The sequence below is a fragment of the Xenopus laevis genome, chromosome 2L, assembly GCF_017654675.1.
Source record: "Xenopus laevis strain J_2021 chromosome 2L, Xenopus_laevis_v10.1, whole genome shotgun sequence".
NCBI classification, from domain to species: domain Eukaryota; kingdom Metazoa; phylum Chordata; class Amphibia; order Anura; family Pipidae; genus Xenopus; species Xenopus laevis.
The window spans coordinates 137,976,854-137,996,342 of NC_054373.1; positions in this window are offsets into that span (position 1 = coordinate 137,976,854).

A 19,489-nucleotide genomic window follows, 5' to 3' on the forward strand; every position below is an offset into this window, starting at 1 on the left:
ATCCTAATAAACAACTACTAAAAGAATAAGACTTACAATTTCCCATTCAAGGCAGGAGGAGGTCCTCGTCCATTACAAGGCTATTCACTTGAGTACACAAAACACTGCATTGATTAGAGTACCCTTCTTAAGGTCATCAATTAGAACTGAATAGGTAATTATATCCCTAGTGCCTCAGGTCTTATTAGCCACAATGTCTATATTTCAACTAGGATACAAGGCCTACTTGTTGAACAAATGGTATTAAATACCTCAAAGCCTTTCCTAAATGTACAACAAGCCCATGGTAGGAGAACTAGCAAGCCCAATGTATTCTGCAGAATTTGTTGTAGAGAGAGATGATTTTTTACAAACATTTGACCCAGATTTAATATCAGACAAATATCGAGAGTAAGTTGTACAACATTTGCTCCATGTGAGCTTACATTTTTCCATATGGTGTATGCATTGTCCAAGTCTTTTGGTGCAAATCCTTCCGTCATTTAATTAAATGGTCCTTCTTAGAGATAATGTCCAGAAAACACCCAAAAGGCCAGTCTATTTAGAAAAAACACTTAGGCAACAAACTTGGCACCTAGACACATGAAGGAATGGCAATTTGTTCCACTTGCACAGTTTGGTAGGGAGTTTCTTGCAATGTGCGGTCACGAAAAGGGACAATAGTCACCCACAGGGCAGAGTGTTGTCTTAAAAACAAGTGACAGAGATACTTTCCTTTTACATTAGACCAGAACATTGGATTTTTAAGGTTTAAAGCATAATGGGAATAACAACCTAATAAGAAATTTGGCAGCTACTTAGAAATGCTTAGAAACAAGCTGGCGGAGCTGATTAACTGTTTAACACGTTTTTACTGTACACACTGTTGGCACCAAGAGGATTAATCATCTAGACTGTAAGCTCCCTTGAGTAAGGTCTTGTCCATCTTCTATCGGTCTGAACTTGAATTAATGTTCTCTGTACTTTCTGCTAGTAATTCTACAGCAACATGTGCTTAATATTAGTAATAACAATACATCTAGGGTTCATTTTCCAGTGCAAGGTCAACACAACACAAGCCACCATTTATTTTGTCCGCCCTGCACCATGTTTTTTTGCCCACCATGATGCGCCTGATGCAATTATGGCTGATGCATTAAAAGGGCTGTTTACCTTCCAACACTTTTTTTTAACTTCAGTTGGTTCCAGATAGTTTACCAGAAATAAAGACTTTTTTCAATTACTTTCTATTTTCTATGTGCGACTGTTTTTTTAATATTAAAGTTTAAAGTTTCCTGTTTCACCTTCTAAAGTAGCTTTGGGGAGGGGGGGTGCGGGGGTTGGTCACCGACTCTGTAAGGGCTGAGACACATGCTGCAATTCTGGAAGATTAGTCGCCCGTCGACAAATCTTCTGTTCTTCGGGGTGACTCATCTCCCCGAACTGCCTCCCCTGCCTTCTTGCTGGCTAGAATGCAAGTTGCCAGTAGGATGGCACTCAGAGCGCTTAATTTTCCAAAGTCGCCCGAAGTTTCCTCGCCGGGCAACTTCGGGAAACGAATCACTCCGAGTGCCATCCTGCAGGAGATTTACATTCAAGCTGGTGGAGGGGCAGGCAAGGCCTTTCGGGGAGATTAGTCCCTGAAAAAGAGGAGATTTGATGCAGGGCGACTCATCTCCCCGAATCGCATACATTTCTGAATTGATATATCAAACAAAAGAAAAAAAGTGTTTGGAAGGTGAACAACCCCTTTAAACCACAATCAATTGCATATGCGTTTCAATGCTTAGCAGATGCAGTTGAGCTGGAAAGCTTCAGTGGTGGGATGTCACAGGATGTACCCCAATTTTCGAGCTGCAAGTAAGCTGCATTTATTGCATTTATTGACTGCTGTGGAATCCCTTGAGTCCTTTATTTTACATTGAATTTTAATTGTAATTCCTTCATCATATTATGCAGCACTGCAAGTGGTTATTTTTTTTTATTTTTAAGAAGATAGTGCTCCATATTTGTCAATAGGTCAATTAAGGGGTAAATGCAGTAGTCTTTTCTCTGCTATTCACACTTTAAAGACTACTCCTTCAACAGATACACACTATGTACAATACAATAAGCAGAATGGAATATCACATTGATATACTGAAGGTCTCCGCACTTACACCTCTCCTCTAAGCACTTTTATGGCTTTTTTTTATTTTACTTAGTAATAAAATGGTATGAACATCATATTCAGTGTCTTGTAGCATATACTTTTCAATGTGAGTGTTTTTACATTGTTGCCGGCTTTCACTTACTGTGATACAATAGCCATTATCCACATGCTCAGTACATATCTCTCAGCAAATTGAAGCACTGTGGGATGTGAGTTTGGTAAACATCATTCTTGTAACTGGGATAGGATTCCACTGTTACTGAAATCACACCCATTGTCTGGAAACCTGCATTTCAACCTTCAATCCACAAAAATAGCGAATTTATTTATAGGTGCTAAAATGACTCTTTAGAATGCATAAACTTGGTGTTGGCTTTCAGATTATATAGTAGCATAGTAACATTGTCCTTTTGGTTGACACAGGACTAGAATAAGGTGAAAATCCCCATCTCAAGTAGAGATGTCGCGAACTGTTCGCCGGCGAACTTGTTCGCGCGAACATCGGGTGTTCGCGCTCGCCGGAAGTTCGCGAACGTCGCGCGACGTTCGCCATTTTGGGTTCGCCATTGTTGGCACTTTTTTTTGCCCTCTCACCCCAGACCAGCAGGTACATGGCAGCCAATCAGGAAGCTCTCCCCTGGACCACTCCCCTTCCCTATAAAAACCGAAGCCCTGCAGCGTTTTTTCACTCTGCCTGTGTGTGCTGAAGAGATAGTGTAGGGAGAGAGCTGCTGCCTGTTAGTGATTTCAGGGACAGTTGAAAGTTTGCTGGCTAGTAATCGTTTTGATACTGCTCTGTTATTGGAGGGACAGAAGTCTGCAGGGGTTTGAGGGACATTTAAGCTTAGGTAGCTTTGCTGGCTAGTAATCTACCTTCTACTGCAGTGCTCTGTATGTAGCTGCAGTGGGCAGCTGTCCTGCTTCTGATCTCATCTGCTGACTGCTGCAATAACAGTAGTCCTTGTAAGGACTGCTTTTATTTATTTTTTTGTTGTTTTACTACTACTACTACTACTACTATAAGAGCCCAGTGCTATTAGTCTAGCAGTGTTGGGGAGTGGGACTGGTGTGCTAATCTGCTGCTCCTAGTAGTTCAGCAGCACCAACTTTAATTTTTTTTTTTAATATTCATTTTTTTTTTATTTTACTTTTTTTTATTTTACTACCGCTGTAGTAGTGTATAAGTTGACCTTTTAGGCATTATTTGCCCTGTAGGCATTATTTGCACACTGTTTTCTTCAACCCGCCATCTAGCTGTGTGACCTTGTTCACATTCTGTCTAAATATCCATAATATTACCGTCTCCAGAAAAAACACCGGAGTGACTTTTTTCAAGCAGCATTCATATATTTTACGTAATCCGTATCCACCGCTGTAGTAGTGTATACGTTGACCTTGTAGGCATTATTTGCACACTGTTTTCTTCAACCCGCCATCTAGCTGTGTGACCTTGTTCACATTCTCTCTAAATATCCATAATATTACCGTCTCCAGAAAAAACACCGGAGTGACTTTTTTCAAGCAGCATTCATATATTTTACGTAATCCGTATCCACCGCTGTAGTAGTGTATACGTTGACCTTGTAGGCATTATTTGCACACTGTTTTCTTCAACCCGCCATCTAGCTGTGTGAGCTTGTTCACATTTTGTCTAAATATTGATAATATTATCGTCTCTAGAAAAACCACTTGAGTTACTTTTTTTCAAGCAGCATTCATATATTTTACGTAATCCGTATCCACCGCTGTAGTAGTGTATACGTTGACCTTGTAGGCATTATTTGCACACTGTTTTCTTCAACCCGCCATCTAGCTGTGTGAGCTTGTTCACATTTTGTCTAAATATTGATAATATTATCGTCTCTAGAAAAACCACTTGAGTTACTTTTTTTCAAGCAGCATTCATATATTTTACGTAATCCGTATCCACCGCTGTAGTAGTGTATACGTTGACCTTGTAGGCATTATTTGCACACTGTTTTCTTCAACCCGCCATCTAGCTGTGTGACCTTGTTCACATTCTGTCTAAATATCCATAATATTACCGTCTCCAGAAAAAACACCGGAGTGACTTTTTTCAAGCAGCATTCATATATTTTACGTAATCCGTATCCACCGCTGTAGTAGTGTATACGTTGACCTTGTAGGCATTATTTGCACACTGTTTTCTTCAACCCGCCATCTAGCTGTGTGAGCTTGTTCACATTTTGTCTAAATATTGATAATATTATCGTCTCTAGAAAAACCACTTGAGTTACTTTTTTTCAAGCAGCATTCATATATTTTACGTAATCCGTATCCACCGCTGTAGTAGTGTATACGTTGACCTTGTAGGCATTATTTGCACACTGTTTTCTTCAACCCGCCATCTAGCTGTGTGAGCTTGTTCACATTTTGTCTAAATATTGATAATATTATCGTCTCTAGAAAAACCACTTGAGTTACTTTTTTTCAAGCAGCATTCATATATTTTACGTAATCCGTATCCACCGCTGTAGTAGTGTATACGTTGACCTTGTAGGCATTATTTGCACACTGTTTTCTTCAACCCGCCATCTAGCTGTGTGTATTATCGTTTCCAGAAAAACCAACTGAGTTTTTGTTGTTGTTGTTGTTTTTTTAAAAATAATGCCAGGCAAAGGCAGGCCGCCACGCAGAGGCCGTGCTAGGGGCCGTGCTGCTATGCAATCCTGTGGCCCTAGCAAATTGCCCAGTTTTAAAAAGCCAATGACCCTGAACTCCCAAAATGCTGAAGAGGTAGTTGACTGGCTTACACAGCACACCCCATCCTCTACCGTTTCTAACTTTACCACAACATCCTCCTCATCCTCCACTGCTATGGCCACCCCACGTAACACTTCCTCCACCACCGGTGCCCCTTCTTCACTGGGGTCAGAGGAGTTATTTTCCCATGAGTTTCTTGAACTGAGTAATGCGCAACCATTATTGCCAGAAGAAGATGAAGGAGATGAGGACCTTACACCAGATTTAATTCTGGCAGAGAACACGATAGAGATGGACATAATGAGTGATGAGGAGGAGGTCCCCGCTGCTGCTTCCTTCTGTGATGTGTCAGAAGAAATTGATGCATCTGAGGAGAATGATGATGAGGAGATTGATGTTTTGTGGGTGCCTAGTAGAAGAGAGCAAGAGGAGGGTAGTTCAGATGGAGAGACGGAGAGTCAGAGAGGCAGTAGGAGAATAAGACTTAGAAGAAGCAGGGAGGACAGCCCGCAGGGATCAGTAGGGCAACAACATGTATCGGCACCTGTGTTCAGCCGGCCAACGCACCCGCCATTGCCGCCAATGCCGCCAACTTCTACTGTTACCGCCAGATCGCACACTTCCAAAAAGTCAGCAGTGTGGGATTTTTTTAATGTGTGTGCCTCTGACAAAAGCATTGTAATTTGCAATGAGTGCAGTCAGAAACTGAGCCTTGGTAAGCCCAACAGCCACATAGGTACAACTTCTATGCGAAGGCACATGAGCGGCAAGCACAAAGCACTTTGGGAGCAACACCTCAAAGGCAACAGGCAAACTAAAAGCCACACTCCTTCTGGTCCAGCATCTTACTGCTCTACCTCTGCTCTCCTTGACCCGTCTGAACCACCCTCCACTCCGCCTTCCACCTTGACCACCTGTTCCCATTCCCAGTCATCTGCCACCAGCCAAGTTTCTGTGAAGGCCATGTTTGAGCGTAAGAAGCCAATGTCTGACTGTCACCCCCTTGCCCGGCGTCTGACAGCTGGCTTGTCTGCACTCTTAGCCCGCCAGCTTTTACCATACCAGCTGGTGGACTCTGAGGCCTTCCGCAAATTTGTAGCAATTGGGACACCGCAGTGGAAGGTACCCAGCCGCAATTTTTTTTCTAAAAAGGGAATACCACACCTGTACCAACATGTGCAGAGCCAAGTTACCGCATCTCTGTCACTTAGTGTTGGGCCAAAGGTCCATATGACTACTGACGCATGGTCCTCCAAGCATGGTCAGGGCAGGTATGTCACCTACACTGCCCACTGGGTGAACTTGGTAATGGCTGGGAAGCAGGGAATGGGTAGCTCAACAACAACAGTGGAGTTGGTGTCACCGCCGCGGATTGCACGCGGTTCTGCCACCACCTCTACTCCTCCATCGCTCTCTACCTCGTCTTCTTCTTCTTCTTACTCTGCTGCTGGGTCCTCCTTCTCCTCCTCCACACCTGTGCACCCCCAGCTCCCCCTAGGCTATTCGACGTGCCAGGTACGCCGTTGTCACGCTGTCTTGGGGATGACGTGCCTGGAAAGCAAAAACCATACCGGATCTGTACTCCTGTCATCTCTGCAGTCACAGGCCGATCGGTGGCTGACCCCACACCAACTGCAGATCGGAAAAGTGGTGTGTGACAATGGAAGCAATCTGTTGGCAGCGTTGAGACTAGGCAATTTAACACATGTGCCCTGCATGGCACATGTGTTAAATTTAATAGTCCAACGTTTTGTCTCCAAGTACCCAGGATTCCAGGACGTTCTCACCCAGTCCAGAAAGGTGTCGGCCCATTTCAGACGTTCCTACACAGCCATGGCACGCCTTGCTGACATTCAGCAGCGCTACAACATGCCAGTCAGGCGTTTGATTTCTGACAGCCAGACTCGCTGGAATTCAACGCTCCTTATGTTGGAACGTCTGCTGCAACAACAAAGGGCCGTCAACGAGTACCTTTTTGAACTGGGTGGTAGGACTGGATCTGCACAGCTGGGGATTTTTTTCCCCCGTTACTGGGTGCTTATGCGCGATGCCTGCAGGCTCATGCGACCTTTTGAAGAGGTGACAAATATGGTCAGTCGCACCGAAGGCACCATCAGCGACCTAATACCCTTCGCTTTCTTCCTGGAGCGTGCCGTGCGACGAGTGACAGATGAGGCTGTAGACCAGCGTGACGAGGAGCTGGAAGCGCACGATTTCTGGTCGGAATCACCAGAACGAACCCAGGCACCTGCTGCAACGCAGGGAGAGGTGCCAGAAGTGGAGTCAGAGGAGGAAGGTGGCTTTGTGGAGGAGGAGGAGGAGGACCAACAGGAGCAGGCTTCCCAGGGGGCTAGTGGTGACCTTTTGGGGACCCCTGGTCTTGTACGTGGCTGGGGGGAGGAGACCGTGGATGATGCAGTCCTTGATAATGAGGAAGCGGAGATGGATAGCTCTGCATCCAACCTTGTGAGAATGGGGTCTTTCATGCTGTCATGCCTGTTGAAGGACCCCCGTATCAAGAGGCTTAAGGAGAAGGACCTGTACTGGGTCGCAATGCTACTAGACCCTCGGTACAAGCATAAAGTGTCAGAAATGTTACCAACATACCACAAGTCCGAAAAGATGCGGCATTTACAAACCAGCCTGCAAAACATGTTGTACAATGCTTTTAAGGGTGATGTCACTTCAGGAACTCATCAACATTCCAGGGGCAGAGGTGCCAGTAATCCTGCCACGAGCACACCTGCAAGGACAAAGCCCTTTGGCCAGTCTGTAACTTCAGACATGCAAATGTTTTTCTGTCCAAGGCAGCGCCACAACCCTTCTGGATCCACCCTCAAAGAACGCCTCGACCGGCAGGTAGCGGACTACCTGGCATTAACTGCAGATATCGACACTCTGAGGAGCGATGAACCCCTGGACTACTGGGTGCGCAGGCTTGATCTGTGGCCAGAGCTGTCACAATTTGCCATGAACCTCTTGTCTTGCCCAGCCTCAAGTGTGCTCTCAGAAAGGACCTTCAGTGCAGCAGGAGGGATTGTAACTGAGAAGAGAACTCGCCTAGGTCACAAAAGTGTCGATTACCTGACCTTTATTAAAATGAATGAGGGGTGGATCTCGGAGGGTTACTGCACGCCGGAAGACTTGTTCTGACTTCTATGCAGCTGTCCTTCTCTTCAAGCCTCATGACTCCACACACAGCTGTCCTTTAGCGTCCTCCTCCTCCTCCGCCACCGTTACAAACTAGGGTGCAAACCCTACTGGTTTAATTTTTTCTGGCCTCTGTGCTTCAGTGGCTGCAACCAAAAAAACTGGGCAAACAATGTCTACAAGGTCAACGTATGGCAAAAAATGACTATTTTCAGCATTTATATGGCATATTTTTTCTGGCAACTGTGCTTCAGTGGCTGCGTCCAAAAAAATGCATATTTTCTGCATTTATATGGCATAATTTTTCTGGCCTCTGTGCTTCAGTGGCTGCAACCAAAAAAATGCATATTTTCAGCATTTATATGGCATAATTTTTCTGGCAACTGTGCTTCAGTGGCTGCGACCAAAAAAATGCATATTTTCAGCATTTATATGGCATAATTTTTCTGGCCTCTGTGCTTCAGTGGCTGCAACCAAAAAAATTTATATTTTCAGCATTTATATGGCATAATTTTTCTGGCAACTGTGCTTCAGTGGCTGCGACCAAAAAAATGCATATTTTCTGCATTTATATGGCATAATTTTTCTGGCCTCTGTGCTTCAGTGGCTGCAACCAAAAAAATTTATATTTTCAGCATTTATATGGCATAATTTTTCTGGCCTCTGTGCTTCAGTGGCTGCAACCAAAAAAATGCATATTTTCAGCATTTATATGGCATAATTTTTCTGGCAACTGTGCTTCAGTGGCTGCGACCAAAAAAATGACTATTTTCAGCATTTATATGGCATATTTTTTCTGGCCTCTGTGCTTCAGTGGCTGCGGCCAAAAAAACTGGGCAAACAATGCCTACAAGGTCAACGTATGGCAAAAAATGACTATTTTCAGCATTTATATGGCATATTTTTTCTGGCAACTGTGCTTCAGTGGCTGCAACCAAAAAAACTGGGCAAACAATGTCTACAAGGTCAACGTATGGCGAAAAATTACTATTTTCAGCATTTATATGGCATATTTTTTATGGCAACTGTGCTTCAGTGGCTGCGTCCAAAAAAACTGGGCAAACAATGCCTACAAGGTCAACGTATGGCAGTTGTTTAAAGAGAACAGTAGATTACTAGCCAGCAAAGCTACCTAAGCTAAAATGTCCCTCAAATCCCTGCAGACTTCTGTCCCTCCAATACAGAGCAGTATCAAGCAGATTACTAGCCAGCAAACTTACTATCATCTGTCCCTGAAATCACTAACAGCTCTCCCCCTACACTATCTCTTCCAAGCACACACAGGCAGATTTTTCAGATACATTTTTGCCCTTGATCCCCCTCTGGCATGCCACTGTCCAGGTCGTTGCACCCTTTAAACAACTTTAAAATCATTTTTCTGGCCAGAAATGTCTTTTCTAGATGTTAAAGTTCGCCTTCCCATTGAAGTCTATGGGGTTCGCGAACCGTTCGCGAACCGCTCGCATTTTTGCGCAAGTTCGCGAATATGTTCGCGAACTTTTTTTCCGACGTTCGCTACATCCCTGATCTCAAGCCTCTCCAGTTTGCCTTACAGATAGAAAAAAAATCCTTCCTGAGCCCTTCTTTTCCATAACCTTAACCAGATTAGTTGCCCTTCTTTGGACTCTAATTTGCTGCAAACCAAAAACTGTACTGATTGGGCCTTAGCAAAGCATTGTAAAAGGGGAACTGTTACTCCTCCAACACCCCTTTTAATACAGTTCAGAACCTAGTTTGCCCTTACAGCTACTGACTGCCATAGCTTTCTACAGTCATGTTTATTATCCGCAATTATTACCATTTCCTTCTGTGATCTGCATATTTATTCTTTTTATGAACAGAACCCTACATTTATCAACATTGAATCTTATCTGCCACTTAGCTGCCTTGGAAAGCAGGAATGCCACATTCCACATTTTCTTCTCGAGGCTTCAGCTGCCAATTTAGCACTGCACATTTTTCATATTAAAAAAGTAGCCATGATTATATTCAACATATTGGCAACTTTATACTAAACTATTTGCTTATCTGCCATTTACGTAAGGACACATGCTGACTTGAATATCCTTTCTAGTCTTATCTTTAGGAAAAAACTCTTCATTCCAAGGTATTGAGTAACTGGAGAATGGTCTGAAACTTTATTTATCCATACCATGTGTCTGCTGTGTAGATAAAAAGATATCTATTCAATTACTAGATGTATCAAGTTGTCCAATTGCTTGCAGATGATTAAAACCCAACAGTTACACACACAAGGACCAATATTTAAAAAAAATGTATTAATTACTCCTAGTAAATGACATGATTATTTATCTGTCTTCCTACTGTACATTTTGGTTTAAAAAGAATAAGGGCACAGGCATGTGAGACTGCTATCATCCTGGAGAACATTTATATTATAATAAACAAGGCAGTATTCATAAAGTCATTCATGAAAATCTTTTAGAGAAGAAAGGCAGAAGCGCTCAAACCACCCGCCACACTTTAATTTCACAAGTTGGAAACTCTTTCTATGTAGCGGTATATTATATCATTCAATGCAAATGCGCTCACCGCTGTTTCAAATTGGCTCGGGTGCACTTGCCCCGGGCCCTCCGCTTAAAATATTCCAATGTGGTAAAACTGTGGGTCACTCACCGCTCCTGTTCGGTGGTCCGGGTGCTGCGCCCCGAACCCTCAGCATGGGGGAGACATCAAAGTAAAAAGACAACTGCTTGGCACGCACTCCACAGGACTCCAGGTAGCGGTAAAATCTTATTTCTTTATTGCACAAACATATATACATGAATACATATTGCACAAATATACATTCATGAAAATCTGTCTTTAAAGATAGGTAATAGATAGTCTGTGATGTCAGGCTTTTATGCAGGTCTCACGATTCTGAGATTCCTCCTATTATTTAATATAACTACAAATGCAGGTTGTTTGCTGCTAGCACTGTTCCACAACAACTGCAATAATACAGGAACCCACCAAGAGTCACTTTCCATTCATAACTTGCATGATGCTAAAGGGTAAGGATCCATAGAAAACATTGTCATTATAATATTGTTGCAATTAAGAAAATAAAGGCATTTGAAAGATATTGAGGTGCTGTTCTATCTGGAAGACCATAACGGCATGCTGCCCCACTTGTGAGCAATAATCAAGCATTTATGGCAATCTATAAGGCTTTTCAATCAAGTAAACAAAAAGCTACAATGAGTGTGGTGGTTAGCTGTGTTTTGAACTCTGCCTTAAAATGCCAAGTGTGAGTTAGTATATTATCACAACTATAGCATATTATCATCATCATCTCTCTCTGATGTCAGAAAAAGAGAGACAAACTTATTGTACTGTACAGTTATGTTATGCTGTATTATTTATTTCCATTATGTTTCCCAATCATGTAGTGGTATGCAAAGGAAACTCTTATGACATCATCAGAGATACAGAACTAACTATTATCCTTTTACATAAATGTCTCTAGTATTATATATATCCAGGAAATGTATTCTATTAATCAGTCTTTTGGAACGCCTCATTACACATGCAGACGAAGCACACAGACAGAAAATGCCAAAAAGAAAGAGGAAATTCTATTTCATTAACTTGAGCAGCAAAATAATAAACTGTGAAGATCTGTGAAATAGATACGCCGGGCCCATACACTGGCTAACTAATCCAATTTACTGTTTGGTAATAAATGAAAGTAAGAATTAGACTAATTTGTTTGCTTCCCAAATGAGTCAGTTCTAGCAAAGTTCAATACATTTATTTCTAAACCTGATGTAGAGAATGCCTTTTGCAAAATTAAGCTTAATTTAGTAATGAAATGGTCAGTTTATTTTTATTTGTCAGTATCTATCTATCATGAAAACCTAATGAAGACCTTCTATGTTGCATTAATATCAGGCGTTTTGCATACTACAATTTTTATAGCCCAGGAGGTGGAGCAAAAAACCCAAAATAATGTGCAGCCTGAAAATGACCTAGTCCCCTTTACTGTAAGCTTGTACAATGATGCAAATATGTTGATGCATTATAAATAAAATAAATACAGGTATGGGATCCATTATGTGAAAACTTGTGATGGGTGAATTTGTCCTGCAAATGCAAATTTTGACGCCAGTCAATGGGCGTCTGAATTATGTTGACGCAAAATGGTTTTGACGACTTTTCCGATGCACTTCACGCTGGTGAATTTTTCCACCAGTTTTGCAAATGTATTTGCTGCTGCTGAAATGTGGAAATTCGCCACAAAATCGTTCTTGGAGAATTTTTTCGCCCCTTCACTAGTGAAAACATGTTATCCAGAAAGCTCTGAATTATGGGATCCATTATGTGAAAACATATTTTGCAGAAAGCTCTGAATTACGGGAAGGCCATCTCCAATAGAAGCCATTTTAAGTAAATAATTAATTTTTTTTTAAATGGACCCCCTACAATCTGGTTTTAAGCCACAACACTCCACGGAAACTGCCCTGACTCGACTAACTAATGACCTTTTAACCGCTAAAGCCAACAATCATTTCTCACTACTAATACTGCTTGATCTCTCTTATGCCCCTGAGGAAGCCAATGTAGTTGGTGAAACGCGTAGGGCGGGCATAGGTGGACTGTGGAGAGTTTAGCTCCCATGCGGTCCCTCCATAGACAGGCAGGTTGTGCATGAGAGTAACTGACTAGTGGAAGTGTGGGAGCGGGTTGAATAATACCTCCATGAACTTGGAGGAATACTTTGGCTGAATGGCTATTGTGCCTTTTTATTGAGTCTTTTCTCCACCGATCCACCAGTAACCTATTTTAATAGTTTTTAAGGACATTGTCCTGCACTCCAAATGATTCTATTTGGTAGTGATTGTGTGTCGTTCAGTGTGCGCTTTTTATGGTGATTTAGTTACCGCTACAAGTATCCAGTCACTCCCCATTATTCTTTGTTTGGTGTTACAATTTACATAGTTACAAGCTTGCAGGACAGTGGCATCTAGAATTACTTACGCTCACTTATTTTTTGGTTTGTAATAATAATAATAATAATAATAATAATGACTAAGCTGCATGAATCCATACTGGTGGCAAAATGATCATATTGGGTTTATTCAATGCTTTATGAATTTTAGCAGACATAAGATATGGCCATCCAAATTGCAGAAAGTTCCATTATCCAGAATACCCCAGATCAAAAGAATTTCAGATAATAGATCCTATAATAAAAACCATTTGGACGATATTGCAACTTTAAGGGTAAGGTCACACTGGGAGATTCGGGGAGATTTAGTTGCCCGTGACTAATCGCCTCTTCTTTGGGGCGACTAATCTCCCCGAACTGCTTCCCCCTGTCTTTCGCCTGCTAGAATGAAAAAACGATTGCGGCATGGAACTCGCACCACTTAGTTTTCCGAAGTTGCCTCATGAGGAAACTTCGGGCGACTTCGGAAAACAAATCACCACGAGTGCCATGCCACAAGCGTTTTTCCATTCTAACAGGGGGAAGCAGTTCGGGGGGATTAGTCGCCCAAAAGAAGAGGTGATTAGTCGCCTGGCGACTAAATCTCCCCGAATCTCCCAGAGTGTCCTTACCCTAAGTTTGGGTTTAGAAATGAAAACCTGTTAGTCCTTAATGAGCATATGAAAGATATACAGATATGGGACCTGTTATCCAGAATGTTCTGGACCTGTGGTTTTCCTGATAAGGGAACTTTCCGTAATATGAATCTTCATACCTAAAGTCTACTAGAAAATCATATAAACATTAAATAAACACAATACGTTGGTTTTGCTAAATAACTCAAAAACTACAGATAAAAAATAAAAAAACAATTGCAAATAGTCTCAGAATAAAATTCTCTACATCAGGGGTTCTCAAAAGGTAGATCAGGATCTACCAGTAGACTTATAGCTGGTGATCAGTAGATCTCAACAACTTGTCTAAATCACCCTCATTTCATTCTTTTTACTCAGATATTTATTATGTTAAAGTTACATAAGAAGTCATTTTTTGTTAAATATAATAATATAAAATTTCGTATAAATCAGACAGAATGGCAACAATTATTTTATGGATGTAGATCATAATGAAAGACCATCACTGAAAGTAGGTCTCGCCTTAGAAAAGTATGGGCACTCCTGCTCTACATCATACTACAAAGGTGAACAATCCCTTTTATGTTTACATTATTTTATAATAGACTTAAGGTATGAGCATCCAAATTATGGAAACATCTGTTATCCGGAAAACCCCAGATCCTGCACATTCTGGATAACAGGTCCCATACCTGTATTATAATGCTTTGTTTCCATGTAATTAATATAATATTTATTTTGCAGTGCTTTACATAGATTATAATTCATTCATTTCAGTCCCTGCCTTAGTGGAGCTTACAATAAATCATGGTAAAAAAATGTTGGTAAAAAGTTTTATTCTATGCATTGTCTACTGGCGCTACAAAACTTCCATTCTGTTTTTAGCTGGATAATATGGCTCTACAGTTTCATAAAATGCATCTACAAAGGATCACACAGGAAAAACTATTTTCATTGCCTGTGTGTTTTCCTCTAGCAGTTTTATGACATTCCCCCATATGTGTCTTTCTCACAGCAAAGCCTGGAATCTGAGGCTGGGGCTATTTCTGACAATAATGAGCTTCCGCTATGATAATTAGAAGGAAGTGAGTGGCTGCATCTAATGTACAATTTTAGAATGGGTTACTGTCAAATGTGACAGGTACCTGAGCACAACACCCACAAAGTTTCCTCGAGTGTATGAGCTGCCCTGTTTTAGAGCTGCTATTAAGCCCCATGCATGCATTTTTCTTGCCTCCAGCAAATGTGGACTCAAGCTTTTAAACACTTTTTAACAATTGCTGTGTTAGTAAAACTGCAGCATCTTCATGCAGGGTAAATTAGAAAACAAGGATTTTTTTTTTTTATCAAATACAATTTTTAAATCAAAGCCACAGGTTATCTGTCTCTGACAAAAGGCATATGAGATCTCATTTTGTTTGCATTATCTCTTAGCAATGAGATAAGGAACATATGTTCCTGACAAGAGGTGTAACTGCAATCTCCACAGTGCCACGAATAGAAAAAATAATGAGTTTCTTTTCTGGGTGATCTGAAAGTGTTGAGTATTCCAGTCTGTTGTTATGAGAAGAATAATTTACATTTTTATATCTGAGATATGCAGGTTTTCCAGGGATTGACTGTGTGCTGAAACCGATGAAATTTTAAAAACAATTTAAATACGCTAGACTTGTAGAGTATTCCTGAACAGCTGCCAAATATAGTTTTGAAGATGGTCATAGGCATTTGTCCAATACAGGTATGGGAACTGTTATCCGGAATGCTCTGGACCTAGGGTTTTCTGGATAAGGGATCTTTCCTAAATTTTGATTCTTATACCTTAAGTCTACTAGAAAATTGTGTAAATATTAAATAAACCCAATAGGTTGGTTTTGCCTCCAATAAGGCTTAATTACATCTTAAGGTGGGCATAGATGTTAAGATTTTTCTCTCCCTGATGACCAATTTTAGTGCAATCCGACAAATCCGTCAAGGATTTAGTGGGAACTGAGGTTAGTGGGCAGTGAATCATTGTGCATCAGTCTGAAAATCATTGGTCAGGTTAGAGAATTTTCATTGTTCATTTTTCCATTGTCCAATTGTTGCAGGGCCAAGCAGGCATCTACACACAGTTTTCCAGGCTTTAACTAGATATCGCTTGAAATGGTTCATTTTAATTGATGGACATATAAAAAGATAGTTTCAGGATCAGCTTGGTCCTACGATAACTAAAAGATCTTTTAAAAAGCTTAACATCTATGACCCCCTTTAGCTTGGATCAAGTACAAAGTAATGTTTTATTATCACAGAGAAAAAAGAAATCATTAAAAAAAAGTTGGATTATTTGCTTAAAATAGAGTCTATGGGAGCCTTTCGTAATTCAGAGCTTTTTGGATAATGGGTTTCTAGATAACGGATCCCATATCTGTATATCCAATAAAACAGTTGCCCTGAAGGGGCAGAGACAGACGAGAACACAAATTGCCTCTTCTTCGGGCGACTAATCTCCTCAAACTGCCTCCCCAAGGGCTAGAATCGAAATCACCTGCGGGATGGCACTCAGGGCACTTTCCTCGTGAGGCAACTTTGGAAAATGAAAAGCAGCGAGTACCATCCGCCAATGATCTAGATTCAAGCCGCCGGGGAGGCAGTTCAGGGAGATTAGTCGCACAAAGAAGAGGTAATTTGTCGCCGGCTACTAAATCTCCCTGAAACTTTTCATCTGTCTCATCTGTCTCTGCCCTAACTGGGCGGATTGAAACATTCTGACATTGGGACAATAATTGGATCATATATCTGGACCATGCAAATGTCATCAGATGTTGACTACTGCACAGTGCATGGTATTTTCTGCCAAGCCCAATTGAGGAGGACCTTATTGTCAACAGGGTGATTTCCATGTGTGTTGCTAATCTTATTTTTTTAATATTGATAATTGTAGCAATCGGATACTTTAGGGTACCAATAATCGTCAGCCTGCAGTGGTTGAATCTAAGCAACAGGCTACATAGGCCAATTATTTCCACTCCATGGATATGTGGGAATGTCCTATCAGTCCTTACCCTTCATTATCAGACCCAGAAACTGCATTGGCCATAATGAGTACAATGTCGCCACATTGATTGTTTTTTGTGCTGCTTGGAAAGCGTTACAGAGAAGTGCAGTGAAATATTCAGTAAAACAGCCAGGGCCGCTTTGAGCTGCAGGACTAAATCACCCAACATATCTGATCGCTGTAGGATAAATGAGTTGTAGCAACAATCTGCTGTTAGCCTTGGAGGCAGTATAATCAAGAGACACATTGTAACTGTATCAAGCCCATAAATTGTCTGCATGCATTAGAAAATAGAACAAATTAGCAAGTCTATGTTCTAAGTAGTCAGATATTTGTGTGTCCTGAGCAGTGCATGATTGCTTGTGTCACAGTATTAGTACAGTACTTGACAATATGAAAGGAGAATGTTTTGATGCCAAAGAGCACTCCAGTGAACACTTCCAAAGTGCCAGATGGAGCAGCATCTATCACAATGGCATTTCAATTCTCTGATTGCCTTCCAACAGCACAATGGCAGTTTTATAGAGTCACAAGCCAGCACTTCCCTGATGCAAGCGCACAAAGCAAAGCTATTAGCATCACAGGGAAGAATGATTTAACTCTCACTCTTCCATTTAATAGAAAGCAAATTTAAGCCTGTTATTTTTGTTGTTGTTGTTTTTTTTAATGTATAATTATGAGTGGCAGAGCAAAGGCGCAGAAGGCTTGATGTTGTGCTCTAAGATCTTTAGGGAAGCTTCGATTTGAATCTTGGGTCAGCTCGTGACCTTGGACAAGTCAATTTGTTTTCTGGTCATTAAGCATTCAAAATAGGTTGTAAGCTTTATGGCCTAGGGATTCTTTGTTGGGCACTTCTTAAATTAGTGCTGAAATGCAGCCTTCTCACAGTAACCAGAAGAGTGACCAAATACTAAATAAGGCCATTATTCTCAGTCCCTGTATGCATTTTGATGGCGATTTTACAGCAATACACTATTACAAAGGCAATGCCCAGCTGTGTGCAGCATTGATATGACTGCGTAGAGGGATTTCTGGTGCATTCGAATTGGCAGACTATTATCTTGCTAATACCCAGGACAAAAATGTTCAGCTCACACCTCAGTAAACACTGTAGTCCCTATAGCACAATCCAATCAGGTGCAGTGCCTCATACATGGCAGAAATGAGTTAAAGCAGTGCTTGCAGTGTTGTTTCAGACAAACGATGCCACAAGGTTTGTTTTGTTGTATAGTGGCAAAGAATAGCCTTCCTTTATCATGAACAATGAAATGTACCTCCACTGCTGTTACAATTTTCAAATAAATTCCATTTTCTATATGAGCCCCCCCCCCCCCGTAGTGTTACTGTAGCGATCTGTTTTTGTTTTCCAGCACTCTGGCAATACATGTGAAGATATATATATATGAGGACCGAAACGTCACGTCGGCTATTCATGCACAATTTGAATACATTTTTATTTTGATGCACAAATATCCCGGTATTGCCGGTCTTTTTTGTAATATATATATATATATATACATATAAAACCAGCGTAGAGGACCCGCACTCACAGATCTTATATAATTATAAAAAATCTTTTTATTGTTGTATGCGAGACTAACGTTTCGGCCTCCTCCAAGGCCTTTCTCAAAGAGACTAACTTTTCGGCCTCCTCCGAACAAAGGATCTTTAAAGGAGAATGACCCCTTGGTAGAAAATTCCATATTTTATATACACTGAACTTATTGCACCAGGCTAAAGTTTCAGCATCTCAATAGTAGCCAGGATCCAGAACTTCAAACTTATCACAGGGGGTCACCATCTTGGGAAGTTTAGAGGTTTTCGCAAATTATCAAGCAGAAAATGAGGCTGGCCTGTAACATAAGCAGGTGCTACAAGGCTCATTATTTAATTCTCATGCTAGTTGCACTGGTTTCTGTGCTGCCATGTAGTAATTATCTGTATTGATTATTAATCAGCCTTATATTGTGATAATCCACATTTTTAAAAATTATTTCCATGTTCTCTGTAATAATAAAACAGTACCTTGTACTTGATCTAAACTAAGATATAATTAATCCTCATTGGAAGCAAAACCAGTCTATTGGGTTTATTTAATGTTTACATGATTTTCTAGCAGACTTAAGGTATGACGATCCAAATTACGGAAAGATCCATTATCCAGAAAAGCCCAGGTCCCAAGCATTCCCAAGCATGTGAATAATCGTGCTCCTTGAAGTCAGAGGTCCTGCTATCCAAGACTATTAGGGCTAGGCCACACGGGAAGATTTCAGGGAGATTAGTCGCCTGGCAACTAATCGCCGCGTCTAATCTCCCTGAATGGCTTGCTGGTATCTTGCACCTCCTAGCACTAAAGTCGCCTGCGACTTTTCACACGCGGCGTCACGTTTTTCAAAGTCGCTCAAATTGCCTTGCGATTAGTCGCCTCAAAGACGCGCCGATTAGTCGCCAGGCGACCAATCTCCCTGAATCTTCCCGAGCCTTAAACAAATTACCAAGCAGCTGCAGGGTCTGCTAAATTAAAGGGGTGGTTCAGAATATCACTCTCTACATCCTTCTTTAAAACATTTATTTAAAGGTGAACAACCCTTTTAATCTACCTTAATATAAAAATATAATTTTGGTCAACATGGGGGCCCCGTCAGGCAACTGACTGCACAGGACTAATTCCACAAAGTGGCATAGTGTAATATTTCCTGAAGTAAACAAAACAACAAGGCAGGGAAAGCCTTTAAAATGTTTATAAATGGGCAATGTTAATTATATCGCAATGTCACCCACTTAACCTGCAGCACTTAATATCCCCCCTGTAAGTTACCTTAGATTGTAAACTCCACAGGGCAGGGACCTACATTCTCTTGTCTCCTTGACAATAAATTCTT